Here is a 25,759-nt window from a genome sequence, read left to right as displayed (position 1 = left end):
ACATATCGTGCGCTGGTGGTAACTGTCTTTCTCGCAGCTAGTCTCATCACCTCCCCACACCGTCTATCGGCAATGCCATATAGTCCAGCAGCTACAGTACTTCAGTCAGCGTGTGGGAACTGTACTCTTACTCCCTGCTTTGTGTTCTGCAGTGCTGCCTGAGCTTTGAATGCTTCTTTAGTTATTCGAAAATCCGACCCGCATTAGATTCCAGGTGGGGGGTGTTGATATTGTAAGCAGTAATAAATAAATAAATAAATACACTTCTATATGCCAGCCGCTGTGGCCGAGCGGTTTTAGGCGCTTCCATCCGGAACCGTGATGCTGTTACAGTCGCAGGTTCGAATTCTGCCTCGGACATGGATGTGTGTGATGGCGTTAGGTTTAAGTAGTTCTAAGCCTAAGGGACTGATGACCTCAGATGTTAAGTCCCATAGTGCTTAGAGCCAATTACACCTCTATATGTGTGTCAACATGTAGCGCAACAATTAAAAAATTGACTGGCACTGTTTTTGACAATACTACGTGCTCACGAACACTGCGACAATGTTTATTCATAGTTAAAGTGTATGTATCTGCATTTCGTTTGAATAAAGCTTTGACGCTTTAATTCTGGTTATTTTTTTCTTAAAGATGTCATTCAACATGCCCTTTCTTAATGTCGTCTCGCTCGCACATGGTGATTAGTCTACTATGGCACGTTTCAAAACCAAATCACATAGTTTCCGAAAATTGGTATTTCTTTGTATTGTTTGTAATGTCACAGAAATTGGTGTCTAATAAAACATTTACCCGTGCATTCAGTGGTATATTCATTGTGTGCAATTTGTTTCTTCATCATCATCATCTTCTTCTTCTTCCTCTTGATACTTGACTCCCACTCCGCTCGGGTTCGACCCCTCCTGGGGTAACTGGCACACTGTCGGTTACTCAGCTTCAACATTTAGCTTACACGTTCTGCCACATTACTGTTCGCACTGTCACTCCATTCTTCTTCTCATTTTCATATCAATTACACGACGTTAGGAGCAATCTGCCGCGTCTGCTCGCGAAGGCATTTTCTGCCATCATTTTCCATACTGGCAATGCGACGTAACAGTGCGAACATGGTTGTACCTTGTCACGTGGCCAGGTTCACTTTGTCGAGTAATACATGCATTCCAACTGCCTTTGCTTGATAGTGTAACATCGTTGCACATGGGATGTGACTGCCGACGTGTGATATAGTGCTTGTGTGTCAGTTTAGTGATGATCAGAATAGGTAAAAAGAGAAATGTCTGAGTACGTTCAGTTTTGCTCAGCTGTTTGAAAATCAAATAACGTTAGAGGTTTACCGGCACAGTAATTCATAAATTTTTCTAAGGGGATGTTTCAAGATCTACTGAAAAGTAGTAATAATTAGTTTATTAAATTTAATATCGACGTGTTCTAAAACTTTCACATTCTCATATATGGTCGTTCTGTAAAATTTACATACAAGCAGCGGTGCAACTTAAAGAATTTGTATGGCAGTCTCGGAAATTATGAGTTAATGCGTCTGTAGTTAGACATTGTTGTTGATGAAAATGACACTAGTTACATTCGATTATAGAAACCATTATCAGTTAGTTAAACGTCGTACCAATTACTGTACGCCTGCCTCCACCTCATTCCAATCCGAACCCAACAAAACTTCTCCCATACATTGTTTTTTCCCTGTCCGGACATCCAGGAATGAGGTTTTACATGGTCGCCCCTCCCCCGCCCATCCCCCCCCCCCCCACTGCAAATGCTGAATGCTGAGATGGTGCCTGATGAGAAAATTTTCCTGATCCTTACCCTAACTTCCGCTACCTAAGTTTGCGCTTCGTCTCTAATGACCTCGTTGTCGACGGGACGTTAAACTATAACCTCGTTTTTTTTAAATTTCTGACAGTGCCACTGCTACTGCAAAGTCCTTACTCGTAACTACAAGACCTTAGACGACAGACTGATTCCTTCTAGTACTTCACGTTGAATCTTAGAAGAGTTAAAACGGTGCAGCACCTATTGCTACACTTAATCCGTTACATTATGTTTCTCAGAACCTTAACAACGTCTATGAATCTCTTTTTAATTACACAGATTGTGTCCTATCTGCCAGGCCAACGCGTTGGATTTAATATCTTTAGCGTAACCTCGGAACCGTTCAGGAAACACGTTTCTGAATCTTTCCATCACAGCAAGCTGCTGCTAAAAAAATTGCATCTGTTCTCAACTTGTTCCGTTTATTCCACACCCTGGCCATGTTAAATTTTTGTTGCTATGTTTTAATGCACAGCATGAGAAGATTTTGCTACCGGAGACTATAGATTAGGTAGAATCACAAGGCAGACTCATCGAACGAAGCGCCAGATGGTCACATAGCATGAGAAACGCCTGCCGAGCACGGGCTGTACCTTACGGAGCAGAGAGAGACAGTGGGCGCCAAGAAGCGAATCTTTTATTATTTATATTTACTGTTTAATGATAAATATACAGCTCCAACCATGCTGATGATGTTACTTGCACTTAGAACTTGTTAATAATAATTTCAATATCACTCAATTCATCAGGAAATGGTAACTACAAATTTATGTTACTGTGAGTGCGTATTGAGGGAAAGGATGGATCAATCACAAATGCGCCATGAGAGGCAGGCGCCAAACTACTAAGGTAGCTCATTACTAGTCTACGATCGTCTTCCGACGGGGCGGTGCAAAAATCTGGGTATAAAATCTGATTTAATGTAAAGACGGAAGAGTTTTTTGAAAAATTACCTAGGATGACTGCTTGTGCGATGTTATGTTAATCCAAGGCAGTCTACGATCGGTTCTCAAGGTGGCAACACGCGAACTAGTGTGTGAAGCGCAACTCCGCGTAAAGACGGAATTAATTGTTAAAGTTGCATCGGAAAACATATTTGTGCGATCTGATTCTAAAATCGCGTGAAGCATTTTTGTGACCTTTGCGGTGCTGGGGAGCTAATGATTAATGACCGGAATCCTGTTATGAATGTTAACGATAGACGGGCTTTAGAAATAGTTTTACTAATTTTGTGATTGGGAAATAAAACAAAATGGGCTGGCATCCTGACATTTTACGATTCTTATTATGCTTAGCATTTAAACCTACCCACGTGTCACATTATTACGAACTGTTTATTGCACAAGTGTTAGAGCTCGCGACCGACGAAGAAGAAACGAGACGTGAGGTAAGCAAGCTGGCTGCATTCAGTTACGAGACTTGGCTTCCTTGTGCGTGGGTGTGTGACTGTAGTGGCAGACTATATTTTGAACAAGTGCTTTTGTTGCCCTCAAGTAATAGTGTTACCAACTTAAAGAAATACGCGACTGATACTTGATTATCCTCTACAGCTTGTTCAAGGATTAGATTTGAATAATGACCTGATTCTTTTTTGCACACCGTTGTATACGCCACTCATGACTGATGCCCAGTCATTGATCCTTCACGTGTGTAAAGACTGATTCGCATTCTTTACTTCTGAAGGATTTCCAAAACACTCTTTGATTGTTTTAACATAGTGAAAGACTTCTCTTGACTGATTGATTTTACTGAATGTTCCACTTTTCCTTCCCATCTGAATGTTTCCCCATTTTTTCTTTTTTTAAAATTCTAGAGGCACTTTATTCTCGTAGGCATTGCCCCGGTCATCCCAACTTAGTCATGCCCCTGCTGTTATCACTGGATAGTTTCCTTTATTAAACGGCGATTATTTTCAGCACGTCCTCCAAGAGTTAACAACGTATCGCGACGTGCCGCAGACCTCAACAATAGAGGGGATCCTGCAGCGGCCCACGCCGTTGCCGAGCAACAGTTGGAGCGATTGGTGAACGGCGCGAATCTATCCGTCCTCTAGTCAACAGTGTCTTAAGAAAGCCGCGAACTGCAGTAAGAATGCAGAGCCACGATAGCAGTTAGAAGGTAAGCTATCTGAGTTCCACCAATCCATGGTACCTAAAACACAGGCGTCAGATTGATAGAACGTTCTGCGGATGCGTAACACACATTCTTACGGGCAAGTATATATTTAATATATTTGACATTGCATTACGTTGAGGGTAATCTGATTTTGCAAACCAGTCAGACAGCCTGTTTATCAATGTTTGAGTGTTGTAGTTTGTACTGAAGGAGCTTGAATTTCGTTACATCTTGTGATTACAAGTAAATCGGACTACTACAGATCATGAATTTTCTGCTTTGTTTCCGCGCCAAGTGATCTATATTTGCTCGTATAAACATTTTTCTTGAAGTCGAATGTATAACCGCGGTGTCCTGAAACATAAGATTTTTCATATGCATAAAAGGATACTTTTGTCAGAATTTCCAATCATTATATGGAAATGTCGAACATTAAGCTGCACTTTTGTCAGAAAACTAACCTGCCTTTTTAACCACGGGTGTCTTATAAAGAGAATCAAATGCGATGTAATATTGTTTCTGCGTACGAATATTTAGGTAACGTCGATTAGATTTCGTCATTGTGCCAGCGCAGTTCGCACCCTCAATCCCAGTACGCCCACAATTTCTTGACTTCACGTCTCCCTAGTACTGAATTGGTAGACCTCGATGAAATTCGAGCTGCTAATATTTTGATTCTTCTCGCTCCCGACTTTGATCAAATGATACTGTGCACAAGAGGCCCGTCACCATAGTTGTCATTGAGTAATGACGTGAAGTCAAGAAATTGTGGGCGTACTGGGATTAATTTCAGTGATTAGTAACTTCTAGCAGTGAGTGTCATTTGTACGCTATTGTGTAAGCCCTGATTTGACACAATAATGTTAATTGTTCACTCTGAGAAGACTCTAGGACCAGAGGCAGACGGGAGTAACTGTTTAGGCAGGAGCCTAAGGATTGTGTATGACTTCGGATTGGTGTCTACTTCTTTCCAGTCGCTACCAGTCTTAGCTTTCAGTACTGTGTGCACAGAGTATCTTAAGTGAAAGTATGAATAAATTTCAACCATTTCAAATTTAAAGACATGTAACATTTCTGTAATCTTAAAACTACGCGTATTACGCTTACTTTCATTTATGAGTACATAGATCCATTGAACACAGCATCGTCTGCCAGCTGAAGATTGAGTAAACGATTTTGGTACATTTACGTACTTCAGAATGACGTCCAAAACAAACTTGACTATCTCATTATAGAGTAAGGCTTCGCTTGATTGATCGATTTTTACTAACATCTTTCCAGTTCAGCTTTCCCTCCTTTTTTCGTATCTTTCTTTCTGGCGGCAGGTGCCCGTCGCACTCGGGGCCCCGCGGTAATGCCCTGCTTGCTGCAGCCTAGCTGCCCCCTTGCATAAAAGTGATTTAACCTATAAGACTTCGGCTCATGATCGGACAAAAAAGCGAAAAGCTGTGATGAACAATCTTTCGTTTAGGCGATGATGTTCCAGTATTGTTAAAATCACTGGACATTCGCTACTTCTTGTTACCATTGGGAGAGAAAAACCAAAGCTAACAGCCAGAATCTCACAACTCACAATTTAGTACATAGTATGGTTTCTAACAAAACAGATACTCATAAGAGTTCAGTTCAGTTCGATACATTTTACATAAACCATTTGAATGATTTTTTTTACATAAATGATGTAGAATGAGTCAGTTAACGGGATATGTAGTCATGATCAGTTTTAACATTTATGGGCATTTGTTTTCATGTCAAACTCATGTAACTACATTTCAAATTAGATTTTTTTTTTAAATTACGTATTTTCTTCAAACCAGATTTTTTAAAAATTTTATGTATTTTTTTACAAGCCACCAGTTTTAAATAAAAATTCGTCTATGAAAGAGAACTAGTTGTCCGGACGAAATGATTTCAGATTAGATTTAAAACTTGTGTTGCAACCTTACATACATTTTATGTCATTGGGAAAATAATAAATTTTGGGTTATGCAAGTTGAGCTTTTTTCTGAGCCACTGACAGCTTTAATAATGGGTAATAAAAAGTCTTCTTTGTCTTCTCGTGTTGTAGATGTATTTACGATGAATTTCATTAGCGTATGTATAGTATATGAAACTACTTGTGTTTCCATGTTATATAATCTTCCGCATCACCTCGTTTAACTTATTCTTGATGCGTTGTATTTTGATACAATTGAACCTCACGGCTTTGCATGAACATGCCTCAGACTTGTGAGGTGCTACCTTGTTTATTTCGATTAACTGGTACACGTTAACTGTTTCAGCTGATCACTGACTACACAAATGTTATCAGTTAAGGTCTTGGTGTCTTTGTGTACATAAGTTGAAAAATTAATTGCTAAAACCACATCGAGACACCCAAATAATGATTATATTTGTTTTCCTGTCAGAATCTGTTGAGAAATCTACACCGGAAATTTTACAAACTATTGTGTGTGTTTCTTTTTTGTCTGACAGGTAGCTCACTAATGAATAAAATTTTCTCATAAATAGCTGAAAGTTTCCTAAAGAGGATCCGTAGACTGTTACAAGAAAATTATATTGCAGTAACAACGATGCTAGGTTCTACTCGATTCAAAAACTGCTTGTTTCAGTACTATTGACTTTGTGCCCAACTTCCACATATGTTGCAACTCTTGTTTCTATGTTAAGTCTACAAGAAAATGGTACTTGTCTATAATGACTTAACTTCTCTATCCCTGTGGTTACATCGTGTTTAAAGAGACTCAGAACATCTATCGCTTCAGAGTTTTCCACATCTTCTGATCATACAAGGAGCTCGGCTATCTTGTCTTACAGCACCCAAACGTTCTAACGAAACAAGGTGATTTTACTTTTTTGGAAACTGTTGCGTATAATAAGATCTTATTCTGCTCTGATTTCTTTAAAAACTGTCTGTCTATAACCGGACACCAACCGAAAAAAAGTGCCCCTATGGCTCCAGTGATCACAGGGGTTTTGACTTGTGTGCTTGTACCACCTTTCCCCTCCTTCACACTTTCTGCGAGATTACTCAGCTAATCTGCCCTCTTTGGGGTGAAGACCATGATCTGCACACTCCACCCTGAAATTGCAGCGACAGTTGCAAAACAGATACTAGACTTACTTTCAGTCAAAGGCACTCCACTCACCTCTTTATTTACATGGCTGACAACTGTCTACCCAGGACTAGGGCTTTTCATGGAGCTGAAAAATCTCTCCACTCAGAAGAGTCTTCCTGGAGCCACTCTATAGCGATTCTGGATGTGAGGGGTGTCGCATTGTCTTGCTGAAGTCTGTCGGAATGCACAATGGACATGAATGGATGCAGGTGATCAGACAGGATGCTTACGTACGTGTCACCTGTCAGAGTCGTAAGTAGACGTATCAGGAGGCCTATATCACTCCAATTGCACGCGCCCCACACCATTACAGAGTCTCCACCAGCTTGAACAGTCCCCTGCTGACATGCTGGGTCCATGGTTTCATGAGGTTGTCTCCATGCCCGTACACGTCCATCCGCTCGATACAATTTGAAACGCGATTCGTCCGACCAGGGAACATGTTTCCAGTCCTCAACAATCCACTGTCGGTATTGACGGCCAGGCGAGGCATATAGCTTTGTGTCGTGCAGTCATCAAGTGTACACGAGTGGGCCTCCGGGCTCCAAAAGCCCATATCAATTATGTTTCTTTGAATGGTCCGCACGCTGCCACTTGTTGATGGCCCAGCACTGAAATCTGGAGCAATTTGCGGAAGGGTTGCACTTCCGTCACGTTGGACGATACTCTGCAGTCGTCGTTGGACTCGTTCTTGCAGGATCTTTTTCCGGCCGCAGCGATGTCGGAGATTTGATGTTTTATCGGGTTCCTGATATTCACGGTATACTCGTGAAACGGTCGTGCGGGAAAAATCCCCTCTTCATCGCTACCTCGGAGATGCTGTGTCCCATCACTCGTGCGCCGACTATAGCACCCCGTTCAAACTCAATCTTGATTACCTGCCACTGTAGCACATTAACCGATCTAACAACTGCGCCCGACACTTGTCTTTTATTAGGCGTTGCCGACCGCAGAGTCGTATTCAGCCTGTTTACATATCTCTGTATTTGAATACTCATGCCTATGCCAATTGCTTTGGCGCTTCAGTATAGATCTCATGTCTAAATCATTTTGCAGTTGGTTTTGATCTTCTGACGATTTTACTAGACGGTAAACAACTACATCATCTGCAGACAACCCAAGAGGGCTTCTCAGGTTGTCTCTTAACTCGTTTATATAGATAAGCCATGGCATTTCTTTGGGGAACGCCAGACATCACTTCTATTTCTAGCGATTACTTTCCTTCATTTACTATGAACTGTGACCTTTATGATAAGAAAACATGAAGCTACTCGCAAAACTGCTGCAGTTGCCCACAGAACCGCAATTTTATTAGAAGGCTACTGTGAGGTACAGCGTCAAAAGCCATCTGGTACTGTGGCCTCAATTTGAGGTCCAAAAACCCCACAGGATAATGTGGTATTGCTGCTGCTGTTTCATCCAAAGCATCTTAAACAATGTAATATAAGTTGCTAGCAAGGCTCTTTCCTGCTCCCGATCTTTCCCATCAAAATCTCTGCACAAAGCCCCTACGTTCTCTGCCACCTAGTTAAGACTGGCACTAGATTTCACGATGCTTGTGACCTGGTATTCTACAACTACTTGTTCCCTGCAGCATTTGACTCACACCTCGTGACTGCTGCCTAGCGGCAGGGCTCTTATTTCTGCTTGACTTTTCTATCAACCTAGATTTAAAGTTGTTCCTACAAGTCTGCTGCACTCTGCTTTGCTCACACAAACAGGTTGGGACTGTTCTTCTTCAGGGTAACAAGTTAAACTGCTTCCAAACCGGAACTTGAAATGAGATTGTAATATTGCTACATTAATTTGCTATGCTGCTGTGTAATGTTGTAACTTTAATTTTGGTATGCTGATATCGGTGCTAATTGACAATGAAAGTGGGTCAAAAGCCGTGATCTGTCTGGGGACGTTAACCGTGGATTACTGGGCAACTGTTTCATCAGATATTTAGTCTAGGTTTACCAAGCAGACTAACATTAATGATAATCTTTTAACAGTCATACAACAACCGGTAATATATATATATATAAAAGGAGAATTTAAATAAAAAGAAAGAAATCAGTTTATATTTGGAAATTTATTTTAAGATTGATCATCGAAATTTCAGCATATTAAATTCTATTCGTAACAAGCTGGTGCCTTATTTAGGATGGTGAAAATCTTACGGAACACATCAAATATGGAGCCAAGATTGGGAGACTGCATACAACCCTGCATTCACAAAACAACACCCAAAGAAATTGAAACATAAGCAAGAAGAAATTAACCACAACCAACAGATTCAGTTTCCACCCAAAGAAATTACGTTCGTAACACAATCCTGTCCGTCATGTAATTACCACACACTGGTATACTAAATTCATATTAACTCTTTGTGAAATCTTCCCAAAAAGAATAGCTGAAGGCTACTTTGATGATTACACCACATGCTCCACGTGGTCAACTTGGTTTACACAAAGCGTACAACTCCACAATAATTTTGATAATTAAAATACATTAGATCGAAAAGCAATTGACAAAAGCAAAACCTTGAACTGGTTACTAACGTCTTACTATTAACCTGATGGGTCAAACAGTTATATAAGCACGTGGTACTGGTCTCGCAAAGTACACTCCACGTGGGTTGAACATAAAGAAAAGCATAAAGAAAAGTTGTTATATTGTAAAATATTGTCAAGACGAGACGTTATAATCACACAAGCATTCACATTTAAGATTGATGAACTTAGTTAGAGTTACTGATCAACACGTGGTTCCACTTTACTCGCAAAGTAATGACAAAGCAACTACCCCAAAATAATCTGAACTTCACACGAGAATTACACTACGCTGCAATTTAAGATAACCTTAGATATTTTAGAGCTAAACCCGAGATAAAGATGATTAAATTTTCAGTTAGGCTGAACTTAACAAATCCATTGTCCTATGGACTTAGCAGACACGCGCTTAGCCGGAGATCTTACCACTTCAGACGCTCGCCACCGCCAGACTGCAACTGCCTACTGCCGAGCGTGCTTCCTGAGACTGCTCACAAAGACAAACGGAAGTGGCCAGAGGGGCAGCTTCCTATACCAACATGACAACGGACGGACAGAACCATACTAAGGATAGAAACCTCTCTGCTTTAAGAAAGCGTAGCTACCTGTTCCGACGTTGGTCCTACTGTTCTCTAGCAGACAGCCTTGTCTGCTACCCTCAAGCATGCAACTACAAACACATTTGATCATTCATCCTCTCACACAGAAGGGAAGGGGGATGACAGTATCTTATCATATACAGTATATAACAGAAAGCGGATGTAGGTTCCGTATGAGACTGTGTGACATGAAATTACATATAAACTGTGTTTTAAAGTGTAGTAGTGTGACAGATCGTTCTTGTTTACGTGTAAAAGTAACACGTTCCACTACTCAGTCTCCTCCCAGATAGTCAGAAACGCCACAGTAAATTTAGAAGAGGAATTTACTCCATAAATGACAACAGATTTAAGAAATTAAACATGAAAGGAATCCAACAGAGACCTTTCATAACCCCAACGCTCCGGGAAAAGACTGTGCAGGGAATTTTCTGGCCATGCTAGGACATTCCCAAGCAGGCTTCTCACACCCTACTTAAACCAAAAGTGTAAAGAAAAAGCAAAAGGTCACCAGCTACTTGCTAAAACAATAATTTCAACAAATCTTTAAAATCTACTAATTTCAAACAGAAAAAAAGAACACAATCTGTGACACCTATTTAAAAGATAGTGTAGACCTAATTCGGTCAGCAAGTAAAAACAATGGTTCCTGTGTCATTAATATGAAAACAATTTCTGGTTGTTACCCTTATGGAGTTCACCAGTATTTGCTCATTGCAAGAGCCAACTGATCACAGGCAAATTTATGACTGTTTATTAACAAGCAAAATTTATGAAAATACCAAAGGTGCCACAGCAATTAAAAACGAACATGAAATAACATCGGTATTATAAAGCAGAACATTACAATGCATAATCCGCAAAAGCAAAAATTGATAAGAGAAAAAACATGTTTTACAAAGTGGTTATCGCAAAAAAATTCTATATCTTATAAAACTAATAATTTGTAGAATTAACATAACTATGTGGCATTAATTTAATCACTCTACTATATTTCAGTTAGTTAGCAAACAATGAGCACTGTGTCATTATACCGAAAATACAATTAATTATGTGATTGTTACCCTTAAGGGGTTCCTCACTATAAATATGCCCCATGCAAAGGCTAATTGATCACAGTCCAATGAGAATGAATAGCAATCTGACTGATAAACTATGCAATGCCACATGAATGAATTTACGAAACAAAATAACACAAATCTAATACATCACACAAGAACAAACATTGATCAATAAAACAGTACAATAGTCAATATCTAATAAAAAACACCAATAAATAAAACACCTGCAAAATACAAGAGTCAAAGTCTAAACTAAACAATAAATAGAACACCTGCAAAATACGAGAGTCAAAGTCTAAAAAAAATTAATAAATAGAACACCTGCAAAATACAAGAGTCAGTCTAATAAACACCAATAAATCGAATCCCTGCAAAACACACGAGTCAAAGTTTCTGTGACAGAATCACACGTATATGCATTGAACTAAGAACCGTATAATCACTGTTCACTGATACACTCACTAGTTCCACTGTTCCGAGGCACAATATAAGGGGTGGGGAAGGGGGTGCGTCGCCGCAGCTGTCAGTAGGGATTTTTTTTGTCCATCTGTTGCGTGCAATCCCGCCGTCTCTGCCCTCTCATGAAGTTTCTCTTGGTGGTCTGTGTCACGTACATCTCGATTTGGTTCCATGTTTGTGTTGTCAAATTCGTGCGGTATCCTCGATTGACACGCCAGTTTGATATTCCTGGGCAAGGATGACACTTAATGGCTCTTCTTTTGTGCCACCCTTAGCGACCAGAGAACATCGAACCATGATTTACTGTCGCTTGACAGTAGGCATCCTTCAGGAAATGTTGACAGGCGTCGTTGCAGTCTGCCAGTTTCTCTGGACAGTACCTGTCAAAAGGCTCCACGCCCCTTGTGTTGTTTCTCCGCGGCCGTCTCGTCACGGTCGCGTGCGTGTGGTGCGTTGCCAGCAGATGGATTTCCGCGCGGTGGACCGCTCGCCCATCTCAGGTCATCGCCTCGAGGAAGGGTCGCCCGGGGCGGCCGCCCATTAGCTCCAGGTACAAGGGAAAGTGTTTGCCGCGTTCTTTTGTTGCCGGCCGCGCTCCCGAAGTGGCCTAGCTGACAGCGTGTCCTGCTGGGAAACCCGCCAGTTTACACTAGTCCGGCTGCTCCCGCTGTCTCTTAAGAGTTTTGCCGGTTCGCTTTCACGTTCTCAACTGCATTCACAGAAATTTTTTCATCATCCTTATGTGATTACACAATATCATACATATTACCACTTAGTATTGTCTTTCACAATTTTTAAGAACAAAGTGAGACTTAATTTTTTTTTTTTTTTATAAAAATAATTAGATGAATCGACAATATAAAATAAAATTTAAATGACTTGACAATGTAAAAAAAAATAAAAGTGAAATGACTTTACAATGTAAAAAAAATAAAAAATTAAATGAACTGACAATATAATATTTAAATCCACATCACTAATGTGGTTCACTTACGTTTTAATAAATCCAATGCTACTTATTAATTCACTAAAATGAATAGGATTATGCCTTGTGCAAGTATAGGTCAGGACAGCATAGGGTTCACATGTTATTTACACACACATACATGCACACCTGTTGTCTATTCTACAAACTAACTACCCATAAACATGCATTACTCAATATTCTACTTCTATCCACTACTAGTTAAGCCAATAAGCTACTTCAATGCTATTTCAACACCATGTATATACCACTACAACATTGTTCTAATTCGTCCTCTTCTTGACGCTCGTGGCATACGTCTTGTCACATGATAAATATGGAGAAACTTTCCTTAAACATACACAGTAAAAAGAACAATGGTTATTTACACACCAAAACATTTATACCAGTTCGCACACCTGAAAAGAGACTCGCAGTTATACATTTATCATACTCATATATTCACACATAAAACAGTAAGAAAATTTCATCTAAAATTACGTTATCACAAGAATTAATCACACAGATGGCTCTGAGAAGGGTACAAATATTTTAATTATACAGGTTATACTACATTTTCTTACCCATTTCGTTGCGATTTCGTTCCTTCTTTAAGTTACCTTTCGCTTCCAAATCAGTTATTTTGCCTGTGGTGGTTATTCTGGATTCATTTCTCATGAATGGCAAAATTGTGGTCACCTCTATTCTGTAAAACAGTATCATCTTAACATATTGAACTTACAACAGACACAAAAGATCCGAATCCTCCTGCAGTTTAAATGACAAATGTTTTGCTTCATCCTTATTACCTTAAACCAAGGTTTCCTTCTGTCCCATAATCAAAATTATTTAATCATCCTCTACCTTCAAGAGGGAAATTTCCTCAGTACACATCATATAGGCTGCAGTGCATCCCGCACCAGCGAAAACAGTAAGCTGTAATGCTCACAGCATCAGCAAAACACATAAACGTCGCTTTTCTAGGACAAGTATTAACGCAGAATAATTTTTTTTTTTTTTAGGCTTTGGCTCAACATCAATCAAGAGTACAGAAAGGATCCATATTTCTGTTCCATTCTCCATTTGCTGAAAAACTGCTCGTATTTGACTACCACAATAATATTTCAGGGCCACGTAAATTACACAAACCACAATTCTTCTTTCACCTTGACGGGAATCAATATACTTACGAAATCCACAGACAGCACTTTACGTACTCAGCTATAAAGAACAACAAAGACATATATCATCAATATTAACATATCATCGCATATTGGAAGCCAATGGTTCAACAATCGTATTATCGCATCCTGTTTTCAAGATTCCAAACTTACTCATTCCTTTCTCAGAGTTCTCCTATCTTAAAATATTCATACAGCACGCATACTATAGTAGGAGATCCTCATTTATACTGACAGATATAGAATAGTAATAGATAGATAGTAGCACTGAAAGCCGAAAATCGGAAACAAGGCTACTAACAGCTGGGGACCTGGGTTTGCCAGACCCATAATACCCACAGATCGGATATTCCCCTGAGTTTATGCACTAATTCAGCAACGATCTTGCTTTCCTCAGGAGCGACTCTTTTCAATTTACACACAAAAAAAACATAAACAGCATTTTACTCGTTTACAAGGAAACCTTTTATCTTTACGTTTGAATCAAACTAAATCCTAATTGCACAAGGAAAGAAAACAAATTAACAACATCACTTCAATCAATCACATAAAAACATCTTTATCATTAATTTTTACCAACATATTATTCAAAATGCATGTCACAAATTTAAACTAATCAATTCATTCTCTCCACCGTCCTCTCTACTCCCCACTGTCCTTTCTACACATTTGCCATGTCGCTCATTTGTTCCGATTGGGCGCCTTCTGCGCTGATCGTTAGTCATTTCCGGTTTTGCTCATTTCTATTTGCTGGATTATGTCTAGGGTTAGCCGGCCGAATTTCCACATCATGAGGTGCTCCGCCTACAGTCCTATTCCCACCGTATTCGTCGTAGTATCGATTCTGGTTGCCGTACCTGTAGCGTTCACGATCTTGTCCACGTCCTCGATCATTTCCGTTGTTCCACCTGTGTTCGCGACTGTTACCCCAGTTTCTATACGGCCGGTCCCGATTATTGTTCCGTTCGCGTCGCGACGACCAGTCACGCCGTTGATTAGTAATACGGCCACGACTGCGGTCGCGCTGCTGTGCCCCGTAATAACTTTGTGCCTGATTAGTCGGGCAGTCTCCTGTATAACTATTGCGTTCACGATCTTGTCCACGTCCTCTATCATTTCCGTTGTTCCACCTGTGTTCGCGACTGTTACCCCAGTTTCTATACGGCCTGTCCCGATTATTGTTCCGTTCGCGTCGCGACGACCAGTCACGCCGTTCAATAGTACTACGGCCACGACTGCGATTGCGCTGCTGTGCCCCGTAATAACTTTGTGCCTGATTAGGCGGGCATTCTGCTGTATTGTATTCCAACTCTTGGAGAAGCGTCTTAAACGTTTCCACGTCCTCTTTGCATCGTCCCGCAAGAATGACGTGCCGCAAGTGCATCGGCAATTTGGTGATGCATATCCTAATTAGTTCCGCAGGCCCGTATGGGTCGTATAAAAATTGATTTGCCTGCAGCATGTGGTCGAATAGGCGTGCAGGGCTGCCGAAACCAGACTGGTTCAAATTTGGCAGCATAATTATGCCATGTTTGACCCTGTCTTGTGCCGCTTCCGACCAATAGGCGGAGAGAAAGGCTTGTCGAAACTCCCGAGTGGAGTTGCAGTGACGCGCTGCCGACCTCATGCGACTCGCCGGTTCGCCTTCTAAATAGCCACACATATATTCTATCTTATGTGAACTTGCCCAGTCGGGAGGAAGACAGAACTCAAATTGCTCGAGCCATGCTCGTGGATGTATTCCTTTTTGCGAATTTCGGAATATCTCAAACTTTCTCACCGTAAGGAAATGTTTGAAATCAAATCCCCGCATTTCCTCCTGGCGAGGCCCTTGAATGTTTCTATTATTCTCATGTCTGCCCCTCAAATTACATTCTTCCCTGTCGTCAAAATCTCCCTCGTGGCCGGAGTCCCTCTCTGCACTGTTCGTACGGCTATTTTTAATGCTATTGACGAGTTCGGAATCACACGCCATGCGGTTTTCCAGATGCGCCACGCGTTCTTGTAATTCGCCTGTTACAGCTCTGTTTTGCCTGTTCACTTGGAACTGTCCCTTCTGAAATCTCAGAAGCGAACGCACTTCTTCGGTCTCTGCGGCCGCTACCGGTGTAGTATTGTTCTCGCTTTCCGTCAGCTTCATCGTGCCTACAATGTCCGCTAATGCCGCAATCTTATCATCAATTTGTCTCTTGTCCTCCGCCCCAGTCTGCTTCAATTGTTCTACTTGCTGTTCTAACGCGTGGATCGCTAAACTGTTGTCCGCTATTGTGTTGCTAACGGACGTGGGACAATGCGTTTCTGCCTCTTGGACCCTCGAGAGTACCTGCTGGTGCTCCCTTTGGCATTCTTCCCTCAGCTCTTGGAAATTCCTAAGTAGCCGTTCTTCGCTTTCTTTAGCTTCGGCATCGCCCCTCCGCTTGCTCTGTTCTAAGGCTTGCAGACGATCATCGATTTGTTCAAATGTACGGCCTAATTCTTTCATAATATCACTTTTTATCTCACTTGCCAGATTGTTTATTCTTTGTGAGATATCATCGGACACTCTCTGCATCGACTTGTCGACTTTATTTGTCTGCTGGATTAGTTTTTCGTCTATTTGTTCGCCTAGCTCCCGGATCGATTTTTCAGATTTCTGCGTCATCTGTTCGAACGATTTTTCTGATTTCTGCGTCATTTGTTCCCCTAGCTCGCGGATCGATTTCTCTGTGTTTTCTTTATTTTGTTGCAATAAGGCTTTCATGAGTTCTGCTAAATCAATTTGGTTAGTTGGAGGCAAATTAATTTCTGGCTCTGCTGTGAGCCCGTTCGTGCTGTTTTGCATTTCGTCTGAAGTATTCCCCATTGCATTTTCGGAACCGCCCGACGCGTTAATATTGGAAATCAAATTATCCCCTTGGTCCATGTTGCTTAAGTTGTTGGACCGCTTACTTTTAGCTTGGTTACGTGTTTGCATTAGTGCAATTTATACTCAGTACGCAACACACTAATCACAATAAATGTGTCCCCCAAAAATTACGACAGTCACACGAAAGATACCCAACCTAGTACACACTTTTTCACACGCAAAACAAATTTTTATCTTTGATCGAAACAGTGGAATTTACAAGCGAGAATAAAAAACACACAGACATATAAAACACACAAATATAAAAAACAAAACAAGACAAACAACGCAACGCCGATCAACAACGCCGTGAATCTTTTGAAAGTCTGCTCGGAAACAACACAGAAGTTGTTTGAGCGCTGTAGGAAAAAAATTAAGATTATAACACGCTCGCAATCTAACGTTTCAGAGATTCCAGAGTCTAGCGGAATCACAGAACAGGGTCGCCATGTGTAATATTGCTACATTAATTTGCTATGCTGCTGTGTAATGTTGTAACTTTAATTTTGGTATGCTGATATCGGTGCTAATTGACAATGAAAGTGGGTCAAAAGCCGTGATCTGTCTGGGGACGTTAACCGTGGATTACTGGGCAACTGTTTCATCAGATATTTAGTCTAGGTTTACCAAGCAGACTAACATTAATGATAATCTTTTAACAGTCATACAACAACCGGTAATATATATATATATAAAAGGAGAATTTAAATAAAAAGAAAGAAATCAGTTTATATTTGGAAATTTATTTTAAGATTGATCATCGAAATTTCAGCATATTAAATTCTATTCGTAACAAGCTGGTGCCTTATTTAGGATGGTGAAAATCTTACGGAACACATCAAATATGGAGCCAAGATTGGGAGACTGCATACAACCCTGCATTCACAAAACAACACCCAAAGAAATTGAAACATAAGCAAGAAGAAATTAACCACAACCAACAGATTCAGTTTCCACCCAAAGAAATTACGTTCGTAACACAATCCTGTCCGTCATGTAATTACCACACACTGGTATACTAAATTCATATTAACTCTTTGTGAAATCTTCCCAAAAAGAATAGCTGAAGGCTACTTTGATGATTACACCACATGCTCCACGTGGTCAACTTGGTTTACACAAAGCGTACAACTCCACAATAATTTTGATAATTAAAATACATTAGATCGAAAAGCAATTGACAAAAGCAAAACCTTGAACTGGTTACTAACGTCTTACTATTAACCTGATGGGTCAAACAGTTATATAAGCACGTGGTACTGGTCTCGCAAAGTACACTCCACGTGGGTTGAACATAAAGAAAAGCATAAAGAAAAGTTGTTATATTGTAAAATATTGTCAAGACGAGACGTTATAATCACACAAGCATTCACATTTAAGATTGATGAACTTAGTTAGAGTTACTGATCAACACGTGGTTCCACTTTACTCGCAAAGTAATGACAAAGCAACTACCCCAAAATAATCTGAACTTCACACGAGAATTACACTACGCTGCAATTTAAGATAACCTTAGATATTTTAGAGCTAAACCCGAGATAAAGATGATTAAATTTTCAGTTAGGCTGAACTTAACAAATCCATTGTCCTATGGACTTAGCAGACACGCGCTTAGCCGGAGATCTTACCACTTCAGACGCTCGCCACCGCCAGACTGCAACTGCCTACTGCCGAGCGTGCTTCCTGAGACTGCTCACAAAGACAAACGGAAGTGGCCAGAGGGGCAGCTTCCTATACCAACATGACAACGGACGGACAGAACCATACTAAGGATAGAAACCTCTCTGCTTTAAGAAAGCGTAGCTACCTGTTCCGACGTTGGTCCTACTGTTCTCTAGCAGACAGCCTTGTCTGCTACCCTCAAGCATGCAACTACAAACACATTTGATCATTCATCCTCTCACACAGAAGGGAAGGGGGATGACAGTATCTTATCATATACAGTATATAACAGAAAGCGGATGTAGGTTCCGTATGAGACTGTGTGACATGAAATTACATATAAACTGTGTTTTAAAGTGTAGTAGTGTGACAGATCGTTCTTGTTTACGTGTAAAAGTAACACGTTCCACTACTCAGTCTCCTCCCAGATAGTCAGAAACGCCACAGTAAATTTAGAAGAGGAATTTACTCCATAAATGACAACAGATTTAAGAAATTAAACATGAAAGGAATCCAACAGAGACCTTTCAAGATATCTGACATTCGCTTATTACTTGTTACCTTTTTCCAGTTCTCATTGCCTCTTTCCACTTATAATTCAAAATACGCTACTTCTAGTTCTGTCTGAAAGAGACAAAACTTTCCACCCTGTTCGATGATTCTCTTGTCTCGACTGCATAATCTACAACAACGTGATAGAACGTCATCTGGTACTTATTCGCTATCCCCCTAGAATCACACCAGTTGTAACCTCCCCACAAAATTTAATAAATAAATAATAATGAATAAGAATATTGATTCTAATTTTAGTGTAAGCTCAGAACAAAATTGGTTCCCATTTATAACCTCCCTACAGAAATTCATTCACATTTAACCTCCACACAAAATTTGTTTCCCATTTAATGTACCCACAAAATTCTTTTCTCATTTAATGTAAGCTCGAAACAGAAAAATTCCTAAACTTCGTAATAAAAAATAAATTCAGTAACCTGGTAAATTTTGGACGACAGCAGTGCTGCATCATGGCCCTATAAGATCATTCTGAATAAAAAGCAAAAATTCTTACCTCATTAAAGTCGCCAACTATCTGCTCTTACAATTACTTTTTCCGGCACAGCTCTGTGCAATGCTGCCCGATAGATTTGTCATTTATGAAAGGAAGCAACTGATTTTTCTTTTGCAACAATCAGAATGATCATGGATTGGAGAAATTAGTAAATTCTTTAAATTGAAATGAACGCTTGTTGGAAATACAATTTAAAAGATTTACATGGGAGTTCACATAACATTACTAGATATGCGCGAGGCTGCTTTTTACCCTATACAATAATACTCAGTCTCCGGCATCGCTGCACCGCGACCGGCCCAGCCAACACAATACACTATACCAGAGCAGTCTCCAGACAAGCGCAGACTAGCAACATCTTACTGCTACAGCTACACATTTCGTACTCAGTCAACACTGCTCTCTGGTCAGCGATTCTCTTATACCTTGCATATCGCAGGCAGCGCATGAGCAATACATCGAAATTACATCTGCTCACACCTCTTACATAACCCTCCACTGGGGGCAAAATTTGGCAGCGATGGTTAGTCAACTGGACTTCCCATGAGCAACAAATTTTTCTTAATTAACTAAGTTTACAGTCACAGAGCATATACATATATATAAGTGCAGAACATAAAATGAAATAGAGTGCACATGCACTGAGTACAGAACATATCAAGAAATAACAAAATGTATGCGCAATGAGTACAAAACCTATTAACAAATGACATAAAGTGCACACGCACTGTATATATTTTTACCATTTTACAATAACTAGGATAGGAAATGGAAGGATTGCATCATGGTTGTAGCACAGTAGGTTGCACATAGCTGCACTGAAAGTCCATATCTTTCTACAGAAGCACAAAACCAAGTGAGACAATCTGAAGTTCTCTTCCCTGAAGTATTAATCAGTGTAGTCAAGACACTGACATGTCGTATTAATATTCAATGTTATCATTTGGTAGTACATTAGGTACACCAAACAGTGGAACCATAATAACATCTCCATTGTTCAAGGTGGTGGACATCATGATGTGTCAACATCACACTCTTTCACCAACGTAGAATTAGTGCAGAAACCAAATATAGTGCTCCATGATCATAAAGATAGATAGGACAAACGGATATTGCAGTAATTTCTGTTAATTAGGTCAGAAGGTGAAGGACATTAAGTCTTATGCTAGTCATCATTGAGAATTACACTAGTCTATCAACCAATTTGAGTAATTGGTGGCACTCATTGCCTAGTTACTAAACATTTCTGTACTATGTATGAAGTATTACAGAATAATATTCATAAGTCATCTGATTACAGTGAACATTGGCACTCATTGGCCAGTTACAAACCATTTTTATGCATTATTCAAAAGTGATCATTCAAAACAAGAGTTAATTAATGGCATACCAGTTACATAATTCATCTAGTTATACTAATCATTGGCATTCATTGGCCAGTTACAAACCATCAGAAGTCATCATTCAAAACAAGAGCTAATGAGTGTAGCATCAAGCTACTGGTATTCATATATAATAACATGTAAGTGACATAAGACAAATTTAAAATACAGGGTGATTCAAAAAGAATACCACAACTTTAAAAATGTGTATTTAATGAAAGAAACATAATACAACCTTCTGTTATACATCATTACAAAGAGTATTTAAAAAGATTTTTTTCACTCAAAAACAAGTTCAGAGACGTTCAATATGGCCCCCTCCAGACACACGAGCAATATCAACCCGATACTCCAACTCGTTCCACACTCTCTGTAGCATATCAGGTGTAACAGTTTGGATAGCTGCTGTTATTTCTCGTTTCAAATCATCAATGGTGGCTGGAGGAGGTGGCCGAGACACCATATCCTTAACATACCCACATAAGAAAAAATCGCAGGGTGTAAGATCAGGGCTTCTTGGAGGCCAGTGATGAAGTGCTCTGTCACGGGCTGCCTGGCGGCCGATCCATCGCCTCGGGTAGTTGACGTTCAGGTAGTTACGGACAGATAAGTGCCAATGTGGTGGCGCTCCATCCTGCTGAAATATGAATTGTTGTGCTTCTTGTTCGAGCTGAGGGAACAGCCAATTCTCTAACATCTCCAGATACTGTAGTCCAGTTACAGTAGCACCTTCGAAGAAAAAGGGACCAAAAACTTTATTGGCTGAAATGGCACAGAAAACGTTCACCTTAGGCGAGTAACGTTCATACTGAGCTGTTTCCCGCGGATTCTCAGTGCCCCATATACAGACATTGTGACGGTTGACTTTCCCGTTAGTGTGGAAAGTTGCTTCATCACTAAACACAATCTTCGAAACGAAAGATTCATCTGTTTCCATTTGAGCAAGGATAAAATCACAGAAATCGATTCTTTTAATCTTATCAGCTGCAAACAGTGCTTGAACCAATTTCAGACGATAAGGTTTCATAACTAACCTTTTTCGTAGGACTCTCCATACAGTTGATTGTGGAATTTGCAGCTCTCTGCTAGCTCTGCGAGTCGATTTTCCTGGGCTGCGAACAAATGCTTGCTGGATGCGTGCTACATTTTCATCACTCGTTCTCGGCCGTCCAGAACTTTTCCCTTTGCACAAACACCCATTCTCTGTAAACTGTTTGTACCAACGTTTAATACACCACCTATCAGGAGGTTTAACACCATACTTCGTTCGAAATGCACGCTGAACAACTGTCGTCGATTCACTTCTGCCGTACTCAATAACACAAAAAGCTTTCTGTTGAGCGGTCGCCATCTTAGCATCAACTGACGCTGACACCTAGTCAACAGCGCCTCAAGCGAAGAAATGTTCAACTAAATGAAACTTTATAGCTCCCTTAATTCGCCGACAGATAGTGCTTAGATCTGTCTTTTGTCGTTGCAGAGTTTTACATTCCTAAAGTTGTGGTATTCTTTTTGAATCACCCTGTATAAGAAACAGTGGCATTCATTGGCCAATTACAAAGTATTCATATAGTTTTATAAAACATTGTTCAGTATTATTCAGAAGTCATCATTCAAAATGAGAGTTAATTATTGGCATAGCATTTATAGAGTATAACAAAAATATTATTTACAGAAATTATTGGCATAGCATGCATGCATTATTACAAAATATCATTCAGTATTACTCAGAACTCATCATTCAAGTGACATAGGACATATTTAAAATGTAACACACTGTAACTATTATTCAAGGTCTGTGATTAGAAAACATCATTCAGTATTACTCAGAACTCTCTTAAACTGGTAGCATTATTTGGGACTGGTAATACTTTTTTTTTGTGCTAGCAATGCATTGCGTTGGGATTGATAATTAATTGCTGGGACATGAAAATATTTGCTTTTGACTTATTGCTGCAAATAATGATTATTAACGTCATTCGTCATGAGTCAGCTGTAGCAAGGTTATGAAACAAGTAGAGTATATGTGATCACATTCATGAATGACACACACAAATGGGTAAAAAAAAAAATGCAAGTACTAGAACAGGTTTAATGACTAACTGCTTATAGCACATTAATTTCATGAATAGCTTCTCCTAGAAAAAATACAAAAATGGATTATTAAGCTGAAAGAAGAAACGCATATTATGCTGAAAAGTAGTGAACTTCGAATTAACAGGTAATGAAACGTGTACTCAATATGTATGTACTCTAGCTGTCCTTTCCAAAACATTCAGTCTTATACCATGCGACATAAGACATACTGTCAAAAACGAACTGCAACAGATACTTAAATAACTACATAGCATCTCTTAACTAATAGCAAATATATAAACTTCATCATTATTCTCATCTGCAAAGAAAAACTTCATTATTCATATTACCATAACTTCATTACTATCATCACCTGCAAAGAAAAAATTCATTATTCATATTAGCATATTCTTCATATAACTATTCATCACAATTCCTTATCATCTGCAAAAAAGACACTTCATTATTCATATCACCATTTACTTCATACAACTATTCATAGTACAGAGTTTCTTATTTCTAGCATATTTCATCACTAAAACTAAGATGTGTAGTTCTGTCTGACAGCCTGCATCAATCGCCTCGTATTCTGAAAGAAAAATAATTAGTTAAGACTGCTATCATACGATGTGTATAGTATATTCTTGTTAACGCTTGTTAATTCAGATCCATTTACTCTTCATGACGAGGTATTGCATCTTCTTTCGTTCATTCCGAAGGTGAAATTCCCATTTCATAGTAATCCACTGTGGTTTGTTTAATTTATTTCTTTTACACGTTATTGCTTTCTGAAAATGATGAATAAGGATTAATATCTTGCATTTAAATCATATACCCATTAAATAAAAACTGGTTTCTAGTGATATAATTAAGCATACAGCATAGCATGACAGAAAACGTATTATGTCAAAAACATAGACAGTGTTCAGGTGCAAAAATGTTCACAGAGTATCATAATGTAGTAGCAAAAAAAAAAAAAAATGTAAAATAGTCACGATGTTGAGATATCATAAGGCAAAATGTCAAAGTGTTTGTTATATCTTAAAGATTTCGTAGTGCATACAAACAAAACAGGAAAACAATCATACATACATGAAAAATGGAAAATGTGCACGGTCTGATATATAACGACAAGAAATGACTTTCTTTGTGTTCAGCTTGTATGCTGTGTAGTTGATAGAGGCGAGAGTTAAAGATTTTAATGGAGATAGAATTTGATAAAATTAATATGTCACTAGATAGAATTGCATAATTGGTCATAAAATATGTAAGTTTATCTGGAAAAATGTGCACGGTCTGATGTGTAACGACAAGAAAAGCGACCTGCTAACCTTACCTTGCCGGGCACTTGCCAAGAAAAAATACGATAATCATCAGTAAGTATTCATATAAATATAATTGCATCATTGGTCATATAAAAATCAGGAAATGGCATTACAGTGTGATAAATCATTAAGTATGTTCATTCAATAAAGGGTTTAATATTGGAGACATGGTGATTGCCTTTACTTTTTCTGGTTCTCAGAGTTTCGAGGTGTACTACATTGGGGTGAGGAATGCTGCGGTTTTACTGATTGTTTAGTACACTTGAGCTACTTAGTGTCCATCCTGGACGATTTGGAGGAATGAAGGTTAGTATTTGACATCTTTTCGACGAAAGGGCAGTAGAGACGGATCATTAGCTTAGGTGGACAAGAAAGAGAAGAGATATCGACCGTGCCCTTTTCAGATCAACTATCCGTACACGACTATGCGTCGAATGTCTTGGCCATTGCGCCATCTTTTCAGGGGGCATGTGGTGAGGTAATGTAACAGTTTTGAAAGCTTGCATTGTGATTGTATTATTTCTAATTTGGTTTTCAATACCAGTCCAACACTTGTAAACTAAAAGAGCTATTCTGAAGAAATGGTATTCATTAGCACGTTTCAAAATGGTCGAATTATTCAAAGAGGCATTGCATTGCCCTGGTATTCATTTTGTCAATTTACTATTAGAAACGAAAACAAAAAATGAGCTGTGTAGTGTCATATCCCGGACAGTTTCTGTAGGCTGGGCGCAGCTGCTTCACGTGTCTAGAACGCGATTTTGTAAACGTCTTTATGGTAACATCTCTTCATAGCTTTATAGCTGGCGGTTGCTTTCGCCTACAGCCATTTGCGCTTCGCAGTCGAAAGCTGTCAATGTGTTGCCAGGTGTCAGGGATTTCCTTAAGTTGACCCGACAGTTGAAGTGCCTCAGCAATATATAATAAATGAATTAAAACATAATTCGTGATGCGGCATTTTCTTCTCCCATCTCATTGTTTATGATGCCGTACCTCTTGAACTACTGTGTGTGCCGTAACATGACAAAATTTTGCAGATGCATCTGTGAATACTACCTGCAAAATTTATTGCGAATAGAATTATTAGCAAAGAAGTAGTAAATTTAAAAATCATACGTGATGCGGCAGTTTTTGATGCATCTCATTGTGTATGACGTCATATCATTCTGAACCATGATAGGTAGATTGTTCTTACAGCGAACGCCGGCCGCGGTGGTCGAGCGGTTCTAGGTGCTTTAGTCCGGAACCGCGCGACTGCTACGGTCGCAGGTTCGAATCCTGCCTCGGGCATGACTGTGTGTGATGTCCTTAGGTTAGATAGCTTCAAGTAGTTCTAAGTTCTAGGGGACTGATGACCTCAGATGTTAAGTCCCTTAGAACTCAGAGCCATTTGAACCATTTTTTCTTACACCGACAGCGATTGTTGCGCTACAGTAAGGGATATGTGTACCAAGTGTAGTTGAAATCGATCCAGTGGCTTAGGAGCAGAAGTGGAGAAAACATAA

The 25,759-nt window shown here is 39.6% G+C and overlaps 1 long non-coding RNA gene across 2 annotated transcripts in view; it reads left to right on the top strand.

Annotated features, from left to right (window-relative positions):
• The window catches only part of LOC126484293 (uncharacterized), a 105,091-nt gene that overhangs the window by 55,264 nt on the left and 24,068 nt on the right, over positions 1-25,759 (top strand). For both annotated transcript variants that reach the window (XR_007587833.1, XR_007587834.1), the window contains exon 2: positions 3,741-3,942. This is a non-coding gene — a long non-coding RNA (uncharacterized LOC126484293). The remainder of the gene's footprint in view (positions 1-3,740; positions 3,943-25,759) is intronic.

This window comes from Schistocerca serialis, chromosome 6 (assembly GCF_023864345.2).
Source record: "Schistocerca serialis cubense isolate TAMUIC-IGC-003099 chromosome 6, iqSchSeri2.2, whole genome shotgun sequence".
NCBI lineage: Eukaryota > Metazoa > Arthropoda > Insecta > Orthoptera > Acrididae > Schistocerca > Schistocerca serialis.
The sequence above is the reverse complement of the archived record's forward strand: the minus strand, read 5'-3'. Positions and strand labels throughout refer to the sequence as shown.